Source organism: Clinocottus analis, unplaced genomic scaffold (assembly GCF_023055335.1).
Source record: "Clinocottus analis isolate CAN_PGR_092001 unplaced genomic scaffold, fCliAna1.0.p SCAF_24, whole genome shotgun sequence".
In the NCBI taxonomy this organism is placed as follows: Eukaryota; Metazoa; Chordata; class Actinopteri; order Perciformes; family Cottidae; genus Clinocottus; species Clinocottus analis.
In genome coordinates this window covers 4,751,565-4,765,799 of record NW_027175976.1, presented here as the reverse complement: position 1 = coordinate 4,765,799, position 14,235 = coordinate 4,751,565, and positions in this window count along the sequence as shown.

The following is a 14,235-nucleotide window of genomic DNA, read 5'->3' as shown; positions in this document are numbered from 1 at the left end:
GCGTTTTGGCATAAACAGCAGGGCCCCGCTCTCGAAGGAGCTGTGACAGCAAATGCTCAGTGAAGTCAGTAATGTGAGAGCTACTGCAGGCCGCACACACCATGGGCAGAGAGGATGCAACCATACTGCCCCCTGGAGGCAGAGAGGAGAACGACTGGACAAAATAAGATGAATGTTGAAGGATTTTCTTTTGAAAGTAGAATTTCTCTCCTGATCCTTCCACATAAAGACAAGTTGACTTCAAACTTAGCCTTTTCAGTCAGTACAAGGACATATTCAACCTCTATCTGAGGAATCTTAGTGTTATTTTGTGATCTTTCATGACAAAATAAAGCTGTGGCAACTGCAATTTATACTTTAATTAAGCTGCGACACATGGATTCTTATAGAGCCGCTGACTTCACTTTTATTAAGATCCCTGCACTCGTGGACGTTCACAACATCCTCTTGTCGAGCTGAGAAAACCCATCAAAGCATCAAGCCGCACATTTTGATGACTCCTTACACTGCAGTCATGTTTTACAAGGTATGGAGGCTCGACCGTTCTTTCTTCTCCTCAGACCTCTCTCTTCGAATGTCATTGAAGTTCTGCCGGATCCCGTTTGATAATGAACTTATTTCCCCTCGACTGCACTGCTGAATTAAATTTTCATTCCGTCAAGTATTTTTGGCGTCCCTGACCACGGCCGTGAGATCTCTGTAAAAAAAAAAAACGGTTCAGACGTCTGATGCAGTCGGCGTTTGAGGGCATAATCCTGTCCTTGCATAATTACGTCTCTGTAAAGGATGTGGCGGTTTCCAGCGCGAGGGCCGTGACAAAGCAACCGCCAGACTGAGGGTTTATGATGCTTAGACTTACTAATTAACTGACTTGCAGTCGCCTGCTCCACATCACACCACTCAGCCACATGTGGATATCGGCTCAGTGGCGCGTCGAGGCGAGTTAATTCACATGCTGCTCCTGCTGTACATTAAAGACGTATTATACCTCGACAGCAACGCATTACATACCCGTGTCCCCGTTGGGCTACTCTGACTGGAGCGTCATCTACCATACTCAAGGAGAAAATAACCTTTGGAAATACCCATGCTCGCTGTTTACGCGTTTCCGGCTTTTTACGCTAAGCTAGCTAGCTGTACCTTCACATCCAGCTAGCTGTGTGTGCGCGCGCTTCCAGAAATTCCCACTCCACAGAAAGAGGTTAACTGAGTCCTTGGCATCAGCGTCAAATCCATGCGAGCCATCATTCCAGTTGCAGCACATACAAAACCTTTCTGCAGTCGCTGTCATAAATGATGAAATGAATGAAGTATTTTGACTAGCTGCAGCGTGACACTGTTCACCAGTTAGCACTGCCGCAATAACCACTATTTACTACCATGAGAGCTCAAAACATGTTTTATACTCCTAATAAATGCTTATACGTTGCTGCCTGGTTCCAAGCAAAAGTCTGGACTGTTTCGTTCGACACTTGACGTCGACAGGCAATATTAAAAACATGGATGCGTTAAAAGAAGAAAAAAAATGTAATAGCTGGCCATTAGCTGGAAATGTGGCGGCTGGTACAATGCTGCTATAAAGGTTTTATTGCAAATTGATTAAGTGGTCCATTGTTCGCGCGGCCTGTTGCCACTTTCGGCCCCTTTGATGGAAGAAGAGACATTTGTTTAAAGGCTGTGACTGATGGGAGGACGTGACCTGAGTGGTGAGCGGTGGCATCTGAGGCGAAGCAGCCAGTGAGCTCACATAGTCACGGCACATGGATCTGGGAAACGAATGTCAGGCTTTTGAGATTGTTTCCCTGGAGAATCCGAGCTGGAAGTGACATGAGTCCGTGTGAAAAAGGGGCCGATAAAAGCCGCAAAATCTTGATTCGAAGATGTGCTTTCCGATTCTAATTTGTCACTCAGGTCTCGATGAACGGGGTCCTCCTCCTGCTGCTGCCACGCTCGCTCATATTCGCAACGCTCTCTCTCTCTCTCTCTCGGTAGTCGATCTATCGTTCCAAAGCTAATCTGCACGTCTTCCCGTGGGGGCGAGTGGGTAGGATGTGACTGTTAGAGTCATAACAAGCCGGTGGAAACGAGTCAGACATGGGAGCCAGCAGAGGAGCCCTGCTGCTTCGCCCACCTTCTGATGAGTTTACAATGTGACAAAACCACTCGTCCTTGATTTACTGAAGGAGACGCGTGTGCCGACACGCCGGGGAGCGCACGACAACAACAGATGACAAATATCAACAATTTGGCAGGAGGCCGGGAAGGAGAAGCGACTTGTGGTGAGTTAGGGTGCGCGTCTACGAAACTGCATCGTCAATTACGTTTTGAGGGAAACGCATTATCTCCTGCATTCAGTTTGTTTTAGGCGGATCACAAAAGAGTGATCTAATTTGAGTCTGCGCAGGGAGGAGGCCGGGGTGTCTGTGTGTGTGTCTGTGTGTGTGCGGTCAAACCAGCAGAGGACTTTCACCAAGGAAACTGAGGTTCGTGTCCCGTGAGAATTAACCTCCCAAACTTATTTCAAGCCAAACCGTGATGCGTTGCTAAACCTCGCCGAGCAGTTGTGTTGCATTTTGCGTTTCGCTTTTGTTTCAATGTACGACGTTCGCCACATGTTTGAAAACTGCGAGCGTAAGAAAAATACACTTCCCCTCCACCCCGAAACGTAATGGAGAACGCAGTTTAGTTGTATGGGAATGCAATTTTGCAGGAGACAGGGTCGCTCCCACACACCGAGGAGCACCAACCAGGAAGCCGAATAGCACTTCAAGCCTCCTTCCTCTGGGAAAACCCACGAGCCCACTGATGAGCTCAGCAGGCAGCAGGAGCCTCCACATCCACCGTCGACATCTCTTCATCGAGATAGCTACGGAGCTGTTGGTCAGCCTGCTCGAGATGTCTTGCCATTTGTCCTTTAAACTTCTTAGATTATGGGCTAAATGCTTAAAGGTTTGACTCAAAATGTTTCGTTGTCGTTCCGCGGTGGGACGATGCTTTTAGAGCAGACAGACATTTTTCCGCTACAGGTGGACCAACGATATGTATATTTTCCTTTTCATAAATAAAGCTGTGGGGGCAGACAAAAGGAGGGAGACAAAAAGGAGTGCTTTTGTCTGCCTCTTTATGTGTTTAGCTTTTAGTGGGGCGCAGGCATGCAGCGGTGTGTGGCAAGAAAATGCTGCGTCTACGCTGCCGGATATTAAACAAGGAGAAGAAACGTGTCCTAAAGCAACTTTTCCCACCTCAGCCAAACATAATAATAAAACATTTAGTATACTAAATCACACATAGGAACTTTCTATGCACGTATGGGAGAAGAAAAAAAAATGGCCGTGAGCTCAGCTGGGTGGAAATCTACTTTGAGTGTATTTAATGCGATGAAAACCTTGAACAAATACAGTGAAAGGAGTGCACAGTGCAACAGGAGCCTCTCCGATGAGAGCCTGCACACACTCGGCCCACTGCAGGGGTCCTGTGGTCAATCCAACAGCAGGAATGCAGACTGGTATCCCAAGGGCAGTGGGTTAAGAATCTCTGTCTGCTGCTCTTTTTTCTTTTTTCTTACCCTCCACCCAAAACAGTCCAGGGCCTTGGAAAGTTGTTAAAACAACAGGGCTCTCCTAAATTAACCCGGTGCCAAAGTCCAAATCAGCATCTCCACCCTCCCCCCCTTCACCTCCACAGCGCTCAACAAGCGCTCGCTCTGTCCCAAAAACTGGGGCACTGGGGTCTTCTGCAGGCCACGGCGACGGTAAACCCAATCATAACATCCAGGTGATGGAGACGGAGCCCCGGCTAAGCTTCACTTGGACTGCAATCGGCCAGCTGACCCACTTTCCATCGCTGGTTATTTAGATCCTTTGCTCCGTGTTAATAAAAGCCGGAATAACTTCGAGGTGTGTGTCGATGTCTGTCATCCAGTTAGATTTAGTGTTGAATGAAATAACACTTTCGAAAAGGCCGCGGCCAGATCAGCGGCTTTCCCCTCCGAACTAAACAGATGGTCGGATGTCTGTTGTTCTGGTTGTGTTTATCCAGACTTCATGAACTCAGTGCCCCGGGCCTTTTGGAGTGACAGCAGACATATTGTCAAGTCATCAACGACACGGCGAACCGCCATCATCCCCAGATCTCTGCTCCAGCGCTCAATGAAGATTGATGCCTCCGCGTACCGTGACTGGGCTAAAACGGGACGGCGATCCGGCCGACTTGCTTTACATCAAGGCCCGGTCCAAAAAGTGTGTGTCCGTGCACGCTCGTGTCTGTCTCCGTCTCTCGCACAGTTGGATACAGACTTGGACCGCTACAACTTTTCTCTCCCTCCTCCCCCCCAAGCGAAACTGCCTTTGTGGCTTCTACATTACACACGGTCACCCACAGGCTTCTGACCTACTGACCGCGGGGCCCCCTCCCCGTCATCCGCCCTCGGGACCGAATGTGGCGCTGACCTTTACAACCAGTCACCCGGATCTTTCCCAGAGCTCCTCTGGGATCCTTAATGCCTCTTGGACTCTCTCCTTCCTGTTCCATCACACTCCCTATCTGTCTATCTCCAGCACCGGATGCCTCTCTCTCTCTCTCCAGTCCAGAGTACGTGGAAACACACCGGGGCGGTGACATCTTTCACGTGACGTTAATGCGAGTGGGAGCGTGCATCAATCTCCACGGCATGACCTTGTCTCCCGCTCCGGCACCGAACTCTCATATTGCCGAGGCTCATTACAGGCTGAAGTAGGAGCAGCAGATCAAGGGAGCTCCCCGTGCAGGTTAATTTCCTCGACTAACCAAATCTCCGACATCAAATGGATCATCTTTCACTCCACCTAAGCTCCGGAGCTCTGAAGTCTGCGGCTGAAACTCGGAGGACCTCCAACTTTTACTTTGAAGTCCAAGAAATCAAAGTAAATGTCATTTGAGCAACAGAACCTTAAAAAAAAGAGGCATTTATAAGGAAGATAAGCTCATCAAATGAACTGCAATTTCCTTATGAAAGATAGACTCCTCTGTAATCTTGAAAGCGCTCAAAATCTGAAAGACCCCCCTTGTCCCGTTTGAAATTGCAGCAGTTCTCCGAGCGCCACAGCGGCTTTTTGCTGAGTCACAGCGCAGTGCCCTTGTTTCCTGTAAGCACTTTTAGCTATTGTGATGGACTTCCTCCCCTCGCCCCTCCCGCAAAGATTGTACGTCCTCCCCCCTGTAAAGTTTCACTTCCCAAGTTGCCGACACACGCCCATGGCCCCCTTCCACAGCTGGTCACGGTAATTCTGGGAATAATCGAGGTCAGCGCAGCCTCCACCTGACGCCCCGCCATCTGCAAAGCCTTTCACGGCCCTCGCCGTCGCGCCTGGGCGTCCCAGGACAACAACCTTCCTGCATCCCAACCGCAGGAAGGGGTTAGTCATTCACGTGTGGGACGCGGGAGGGAGTCAGGGTGTGTTTCAGGCGAGGAGAACATATTACTTCCTCAGACAGTGGAGCAAGGTAACATTTTGTTCTCACACATCATGTGAAGTTTTCCTTCCTGGTTGTTCAGGGCTGAGTAATGATAAGACTGATTAATTAACAATAGGACAGAAATATAAAAGAATAGAATACATTGAGAATGGATGGAGGTGAAGTGGGCCAAATCGAACCGAACGGGGCATTCGGCCGGTCCCACTCTGGGTGTCGAAAGACTCTCTGATCTGCAGTTTAGCTCTCGGCCCTGCAGAAGCAGCAGCAGGCAGAAACCCAGAGTCTGCAAAAAAGAGGTCAACCTTCTGTTTGGATGAAAGCTCCCTCCAGCTGATCAATGCTGTTGGAGGGGATGGCTGGAGTCTGGAGATCAAAAGGCTTCCGCTCCAAAAAGTCTGAAACGTGTAACATCTGAGATGTCCCCCCCCCCCCCTTCTCCTTTTGAAACTGTAAAAAAATTTCAGACTTTATCAAAAATGAAGAGTTTGGCTGGTGTTTTTTTTTTTTTTAAGAGCAGAGAAACAGCATGAAAACGAAAGAAGAGTTTTGAAGAAAGTCCAAGCTGTCAAGTAAAGCCAGGGAATGCCCCCCAATTTAAAAAAAAAAGTACATTTGTAGTGTTAATAATTAGTATAAACATGGCCCTGAGAGGCATTTTCATTCGGTTACCCAGAGAGATGTACAAAATAATCATCAGACAAGCTCAGAGAAGCACAACTTGTTCCCAGGTTTCTGTTCAACGCCCCGGGCTTCTGCCGCCGCCTCGAACCAACAACTCCTCTAACACTTATGCTACCGGTTGGCTGGGATATTTTCACACCTTCCCGAAAGCAAAAATCTCATGAAGCTGTTTTCCCTCATTTATTTCATCCAGTGGAGATTCTCTGCGTGACATACAACACTGCAGGAGGAGTCTGGGTGGTTTTTCATTCCTGGCGATTAATCAGAAACGAAAACGCCGTTGGCATGGAGGCAGTTTAAGACATTTTACAACCCATAACCTTTCTGCAAGACACCAACATGATGATGGCTTACTGAGGCTCTTTATATCCACAGGCCATGTGCTTAAGCGTCTCACGGGACATGTGGTTTTCCACCAATGTTCCTCGCTCCTGTGTGGCTCTGAAAATGAACAACACCCCGCCACGCAAATCTAGATACAGGAACCAGGCTTGTCGAGGGGGAGAAATAGCTTCCATGTGTGGCTTATCAGAGCTGCAGCCCAACAATGGAGCCGTGCAAACCCCCCGTAGATTGACTCCCTTTCGTGACAATGGCCCGAGCGTCGACCCCGGCGATCTGGCACCCGACCTGACGACTTAACACTCCACTTCATCACTCCTCGAGCGGCGTCTGAAGATAACCCTTCGCCGGTAAACGTTCGGTTTCTCCAGCTGCACCTCGGCTGTGCCGCTGGCTGAAAGCCCCCCCCCCCTCCCACCTCACTGGCGTGTACTTCTTGGCAGAGGCCGGTGAGCCGCCTCGGGCTTTTAACACGGGCCTACTGGAACTGTGCGCCCAGTGCGGTAAATGACGTCAGAGAAAGTGGCACCACCGGAAAACACCGACTCTGTAACAGCCGGGAAACTGACGACGAGTCACCTGTTGCTCAACATCTCGCCGCCGGATAATGCGCTAATTGCTCGACGCGGCACCAAGCAAGCGTCTCATCAAATGAAAAGCTGCAAGCGGGACGGCGTGTTGTCGAGCTGCAGCCTTCAGCGTTTTCACTCCGTTTAACTCACATCCCACGGAGATTTTCGCTTCTGGCAGAGCTCTTTATAGTCAGCAAATTCTCAGCCGCCTGCCAGGTAGTGCGGGGAAAAGGGATCGTCCGAGCGCAGGTCGCCGTTTTCGATTCACTCAAAGAGCCTTCTCAAGTGGCACCAAATGCAAAACAGGGCAATTACCGCACTTTAAAGTTGGGAGGTTGTCGACTGTGAGGGGTCTCCTGTGTGTTGGAACTCAAAACCTAAAACTGTGACGGGAAACACAGTTATAGCTCCACCATGACAATCAATGGCGCTGTAATTATCCCTGGTGCAGCCCAGGAGTCTGGTAGCCGGGGGAATGATGATGATATAGGATACAGACGTGCACCAGCACACACACAACGCTTCCTAAAAATAAGCTACACACACACACACGCACGCTGGAAACGCTCCCCTCCCTCATCAAGGACATCCTTTTCTTGACTGGATAGCAGGTCAAGGATCTCAGTTTGATCCACTCTGTTGACACAGAGGAAGAAGAAGAAGAAGAAGAAGACGAAGAGAGAGATGGAGACGGAACCAGAGGGGAAGGTTGAAGGCGATGAGAGGAGCAGCTGTCGGGAGCTTCCTTTTTGGCTCTGTGAGCCCACTCGGCCCACACATGCACCTCTTTATTTAATTGCTCCGTCTAAAGGACAGTTCTCCTGGGTGGAGCGGTGATGCAGGGTAATTGTGGTGACACCTCTGTGACACCCCGCGGCTCACCTAACAATCTGGCTCTCCCCTCCTCTTCCTCTTCCTGCTTCCTGCTTCCCGCTTCCCGCTTTGCCCATACCGCCACGGCTAGCGCAGGGCGCCTGTGACCCCTCGGTCTGCGTAGCCGAGGGTGGGGGCGCTGCACGGGGAGTGGGCGCCCGGGTGTGTGTGGACAGTGGAGTCATGGGGAGGGAAGGAGGGGGAGGGTGGCTGCATTTTGGCATCGAATGCCGAGGCGCTGTCTCTTTTTTTCTCTCCTTCCTGTGGTTTTATGGCCTATTACCCGGAGCAGCCTTTTCATCCGAGTACGAGAGGGGTTCTCTGGCAGATCTGTTGCAGAGATTTGATAGAGGAAAGGGATCTGCAGCAGGGCTCCTGTGCTGCACCGGATGACCCAGAGGGGGTGGGTTAGAGGAGGGGGGGGGGATCCAAGTTCTGGGGCCATTTGACACCACTGGGTGGCCCATTGAGGTGCGCGTGTAAGGCGGGACCTGGCTGTGTGCAAAACACATGGGCCAGATCGTTCAAGGGCAAACATCAGGAGGAAAACAAAACTTTTGAGCATAATTCCTCTCTCTCTCTCTCTCTCTCTCTCTCTCTCTCTCCACTTTACGTGTATTGATTTTCCAACTGCAGCCGGCGGCTGTTTTCACTGAAGGAGCTGAGAAACCCCACCGTACGCCATCGGCCAGGCAGATCGAGTGGCCCATTTAGCGGCTGAAGAGCCCGATAACAATCAACACACACACACACACACACACACACACACACTCCTGTAAAACTGTCGTCTGGGAGCTCATTACGCTGCACTGCACGCCTGAAACTAATTAGGCAATTAGCCGAGCAGGTAGCGGCCGCGCAAACTAGCACCACACACGCAGCGCAGCGTCACAGAAACAGCAAACGCTCCACACAGACACGGGGAACATATCACTTTGTTAAGTTTGGTTCAATTCCCTTCTTGGTCCTCACGGGACGGTGTAACTCCAGCGTGGTGCTTTCTGGACTCCTCAAGCGAGACCCGTTTCCACACAGACACGTGGGACGCGTTAGAGCGGCGTTGCACTAAATGTGACGTGGAGATTTCAAGTCATTTGAGTGCAACTGCGAGTTTAATTCTCAGTAACGGCATCCGTTACGGAGCCGCGTGCGGAGGAACCCGCTGCAGAGTGAGTCCTATTGAAGTCAGCGTGACTCTCAGCCATCAGTGGAGGATGGATTTTATTACGAGCGCGGCCACCCAGGCTCCAAACTTAAAGTTTGTGGTCTTTTGGATCAAACATACGCTCTTCAGCGCATTGCATTATAATGTACTGTATATGTTGACTTGCTTCCAAACGCCTGACATTCATTTACAACGAGACCGACTGATGGATGTGGAGGTTTGAGAGAAAAGAGGGAAACACAATCAGGAGTTCGCACGTTCCGTTCATGTCTTGTGCAACAAACTGAACATTTTGAATTGTACTCTTGAGTGGAAAGCAAGAAAGAGAGATGCCTTTACCGTTTTAGATTTTGTAGAGTGAATATGTACAAGTAATACAAGTAAGGTTGTGGGGGGAAAAACTGCCCTCTCGAGCCTCGGGCGAACAGCAAAGCGTGACACATTAAACACTGTGATCTGGATCACCTGAGAGAAAATGTGTGTGTGTGTGTTCGAGAAAGTCAGGGGAAGAGGGCAAAAGGCCGATCACGCTGGGGTTGTTGTCAAAACATCACTGGGTCTCCATGTGTCTCGAAGGCTTTGCGCGTGGGAGGCAGAGGGAGGACGTAGGTGGCATATCTGTGCTTGTAGGTCAGTGTGTGGGTGGGCAAAGCTCACAGGCAACCTGCTCTTATTTCTTCCTTTTTTCTTCTTCTTCCCTCTTCTCTTTGTGTCAGCAGAGCGTGCCACTGGATGTATGCGAGTGTATAAGCTGTGAGACTAATGAAGGAAACGGGGAGCAGGTGAGCAGGGGGTCGATGGGAACGGCGGGGAGTCAGGTGACCACGACGTGGCTGAAAGCTGCTCAAATTGGGGCAAAAAAAAGAAATTGAAGGAGACCTACAGTTATTTGGTATTGCCAAATACCTAAAAAAAAATAAAACAAAAAAACCCTTAGATCCTGGATTTCACATAATTCAACCAGTAGCATCTTGGAACCTGGTAAAAGTCTCCCCAGTTTTTTAATCCTCCAGTAGCAAGCCAAATGACATCATTCACTTTGTAGCTTATGTCCAAAATCCACAATAAAGGTGTCTCGGTGTGTCATCCTGGTTGATTTGAGGATTCAAGGGAAGCCACTCTGAGCCACGCCGCGTAATTTATCACTGAAGAAAATCATATTATCGTTTACTTTTACACTTGACAGGTGTTTGTTTGGGAGCTCGCCTGCAGCCATTTGGGGTTTTTTTGTGTGCATCTCTACCGGAGCTCCAGCATTCCCGCTGGTACACAGTATATATAAACATTTAGACTTCATTGGGTAATCTTCCTGTCAGAGAGAGATTATGTGTCTCCTTCACATTTCCCTCTGGTCTCCCCGGAGAAGTGTGTCACCGAGAGCCGATTCAAACAGAAATCAGATCACTTTTGTTTTTCTCTGCAGTGCAAATATTTTGGGAGTGGAGAGATTGGGTTTCACTTTCTTTTCTTTTTTTCTTAACCGCCCATCGCTCCAAATTATCGTATTGGAAAGAAAAAAAATCCTGCACGTGGACTCGGAGCCAGGAAAGTCCACCTCCCCCTCCCCTACCCGCCCGTCCGAGCTGCAGGCTCGCTCTGTTTTTACGGTGCGCCGGGAGGCTAATTGGCTTTGCAGACGGCCTTTCCACCACAGCGAGCCGCGGCGCTAACGGCCTCCGCGCTCATCCCGCCCCGTGACAGCTTCCCTCTCGATAGCTGCGGCTGCCCGGGCCTTTAGGAAAGTGTGCGGGGTCGAAGCGCGCGAGTAGCCCACTGTGGTCGCCGACAGGTGAAGAGTCTCCGCTCTGAGTCACCGGGAGACGCTCGTAATCCAGAGAGCCGCCTCTGGAAAAGCTCACGTTTCTACCTGATGAGCGTTTGCAAATGAGAGTGGGACGAGAGTGATGTTTCGGCGCACTCGCGCGTCTTCCCCCGCGCCGTTTCTGTCTTTGACCATCTGCTGCTGACAGAAACGGATTAGCGTGTTTCAGGTCTGTGACGCTTCCAAAAACCTCCTCCGCGCGACTGAATCACCCCTCAACAGAAACCTTTACCGTCGGGGGAAGGGGAAAGATGTGTTTCCTTTTTGTTGTATTTGTCTCAAACGCCAGACTCCCACTAGTGTACTCGCACGGTGGTTTTTCTGCAGTAATCCCATGTGGGAGGCAAACCTTGGGCCAAATCATATTTAGCAGCAATTTTCCAGCATTGGTTAAATATTTCCACGGGAAACCACTTTCATGATGAAACAACTGACTCACCTTGCCGGTAGGTGAGTTACCGAGTGCTCCAGTAAGAGGGTGACGGTGGGGGAAAACGCACAGACAAAGATGGCCGCTCCAAAACGAGTTCTGGGTTGAGTTTTGCACGGCCTTCGATACAGTTCACTGTTACACGCAGAGTCATCAATAATAAATCCAGTACATTTCCTGAACACCACCACAAGTTCCGCCTCATTTATTACAGTTTTTCAGGCCTCTGATTATTGACAGCTGCTGAGTCATAGAGATATACCGACACAGTGGAGTCCATATTTTGAAAAAATAATGCCTGTAATCTTTTCACAAGGATTTTCTTTCTCTTCACATTACGATCTGGACCTTCTCCAGCGAACACAGCAATGTTTCAGAGAAGAATGTAAACGTATCCTGCACTGGGCGGAAATAATGTCGCCGTGTCGGCTGCAGAACTTTCCTCTGACTCTAGCTGCAATTACGCAAACCCATTTCTTCTAATCAATCCCACCATTGACTGTGTTTACACGCACACTCCTCATTCAGAATATGGCAACAAACCACATTCGGTACGGGTCGTGTACACAGCAAAATTCCCTCTTGATAAAAAAAAGAGAGAATTGACCTTATTCTGACTTCTGACTGTAGAATTTTCTGATTATCATGTTACAATTATATTCTGCTCGTATTCTTTGGACACTCTTGCCCGTAAGCTTCATGCATGTTGTGTGCTCTCGTGCGTGTTGTGTGCTCTCGTGCGTGTTGTCTGCTCTCGTGCGTGTTGTCTGCTCTCGTGCATGGCCGTGAAAAGAGTAGCACGGGAGCAACCGTTTGAAACGGCGGCACTAAAAACGGAAACATTCCTCCACCAGTTCCACATGCAGACACCTGCGCACTCACTCCCCGCGACAACATCCCGTCCCAAACCCCAAACCCACACTCGAACCCGAACCCCAAACCAAACCGCCGGCTGTAAAACAACCCACTTCTCAAAGTCAGAGCCCGCCGCTGAACATCGCAGAGTTCGTCCAGTTCACATGCGTCCTCGAATGCACCACCGTGCGCGTGCCGACATATCGAGAGCACAAATCCAGCTGCTTCCTCTTCATATCGACTTTGCCCGACTTTACTCGCCGATAAAGAGGCTTTTCCCCCCCTTCTTTTCGCACCGTCATGTCACCTTCTACTATTGCGTTTTGGTGTGTTTGACATCCGATCCCCGTCCTCGATGTGTTTCCGTTTCCCAAAAGGTCTCGCTGGTCTATCACCGGATGCATTTTGCAACCTCAAGATTCCTCGCTCCTGTCCCGGTTGCAAAGGGAGTAGGCGCTTCACTTCGTGGGTTCCACGTGCAGCGAAAGAGCGCTGCATCGTCGGCGAAGCAGTTTTTGAGCGACGCGTTGCGCCATCTTGGCCCGGGTTGAATGAGCCGTCGACATTTTGGACCGGACAGGACGTTGCATTCAAATGCAAATCAGCTGTGTGTCCGTGTGTGTGTGTGTGGGATCAATAGTAAGAGAGGAAAAAGGGGAGTGGCAGTGGTTTGATTTGGCGATGGCGTGTTCGGCTGCAGCATGTTTATGAGCTGTCGTTCTGACCGGAGTCAGCATCCACATATACATCGAGATAGAAAGCAGAGAAGAAGAAAAAGCCTGCAGGAAAAAAAGTCCCCTGGATCTATCCTGAATTGATGTGATTAATGTTGCTATATCAACAGCAGAGCTACACAGTGTCAGATAACCAGAAGCAGACGGCAGAGCGGCGCTGACTCTGCAGACTCGGTCAGCATGGCAACAGTTACTACACGGGGGCTTTGAAAGCAGCCGAAGCGAGCGGCTCTGCTCCGAATTATCAGACGACACGATTCATTTAAATCAGCGAAGGACGAAATCCCCCAAAAAAAAAGAAAAATTGAAAGAAAAAAAAAAACACAGTCGCTCCGCTTTCTCTTGACGTGACGCTAAAAAGTCCGAAAGGAAGAAGAGCAACCACTCGATGTCAGCACACGTTTCATTTTCGGACCATAGTTCGCCCCTGGATTTTCTTCATTTATTTCAAATGATGCCCCATAGAAACACACTCGTCGAATATCACTGATGCGTCATGCCGAACCACAAGCGGCTCATCATGGAAAAGCTGGTTCCACTGCAGCAGCGCCGGGTTTATACACAAGACACATTAGATTAGCACAAAGTCAAATCACCGGTCGGGGTTGGAAGCTTCGGTCCGCCTGCTCCGATGTTATCAACGACAAGCGTGGCGCTTTTGGCCGCCAGACGGCTGCCGCTGCAGAGAACCAGGAGACGGCGAGCTGCTGGCGTGTGTCTGGGCGCGCTTTCCTCCTGTTTGGCTGCTCGGTCCAATCAAACGCAGCTAATCGGATTTCACGCATTGCTCGCTGTGTGAAACTCAAACAATGCTTATGCTCTTACATTTGGCCCCAATTAATATTTCGGTCACTGCAATTGTTTAACGGGAGCTCAAAAAATTAGGGCGTATTCATTTTTTTTTCCCTTCCTCTTGTTGACACTCTGAACCCGGCGGCCGGCTTATTGTGTCATTTGAGCCGTTTAAGAGGCGAGTTAGCTCGGAAGTCAATCCGACTTCACGTCCAAAAAAACCCAAAACAATGGTGGCGCTTTGGCGCCTCTCCCGAGGAGCGCGCCGGCGGTGTGTTTCCTGCGTGTGCACACGTGGCCATGACCACCTGCGAAGCCCCAGAAACGGTCCGGCTGCCTCGCGTGGATTCACATCTGGGACGAGTCTGCCGGGCGGTTCACGCTCATGTACCTCGCGCCCACGCGCAGTAAACCCCCTTACACATCCATACACGCCGGGGACATTTCCACGATGAGGAAAATGCCTACCTCAGCGATGTGTTGTGGCCCGTCACCTGCTTCTTCCTGTAAAAAGA